Source organism: Bison bison, unplaced genomic scaffold (genome assembly GCF_000754665.1).
Source record: "Bison bison bison isolate TAMUID 2011002044 unplaced genomic scaffold, Bison_UMD1.0 scf7180017853192, whole genome shotgun sequence".
NCBI classification, from domain to species: domain Eukaryota; kingdom Metazoa; phylum Chordata; class Mammalia; order Artiodactyla; family Bovidae; genus Bison; species Bison bison.
The window spans coordinates 444-1,291 of NW_011483765.1; positions in this window are offsets into that span (position 1 = coordinate 444).

The window sequence follows — 848 nt, forward strand, 5'->3', positions numbered from 1 at the left end:
GAAGCCCTCAGGGGACCCTGAGGCTGGACCTTGGCAGCCCTTTTGCAAGGCTGAGGGAGGGGCCCCAGAAGGCCCAGTCCTTGGCCTGAAACTGGCACCAGAATAAGCCAGGCGGGCCGTCTCCTCAGGAAATTCTGAGCCTCACGTGAGAGCCTCCGAGCGAGGGTTCGGGCAGGTGGACCGGTGGACAGCACGTGGGAGGGCACTGGAGGCTTCACACACTGACAACGCTTCCCTGAGAACTGGCCAGCCCGCCCTTAAAAACTCAGCCAAGAAGAGGAAACTCATGTTCAAGTGAAAAACCCACCTGCAGGTTCTGATAGCAGCTCTGCCTCTAGAAAACAAACCCAGAGAGGACCCAACAGCACCCAGCCAGCCGAGCGTCCACACTGGGAGTCCCGCGGGGCACGTCCCCCAGCGGCCAGGATGCCGCACATCCCAGGAGGGTCGCACTTACAGGGCGGATGCCCTCTGACCACGGACCTCACCGCGGGCACACCGGTGAGGTGTGTTTCACATTGAAACACCAGTGACCCGGCGCCGTCGGGGACTCATAGCTCAGCATGGGGGGGTCAGGCCTGCACCAGCGTGCAGCCAACTCAGTGAAAGTCACTCTGTCGTGCCTGACTCTTTGTGACCCCAGGGACTATACAGTCCATGGGATTCTCCAGGCCAGGATACTGGAGTGGGTAGCTTTTCTCTTCTCCAGGTATTTTCCCAACCCAGGGATGGAACCCAGGTCTCCCGCATTGCAGGTGGATTCTTTAGTAGTCAAGCCATAATGGAAACCCAATACTGGAGTGGGTTGCTTATCTCTTTTCCAGAGGATCTTCCCAACCCAGGAATCA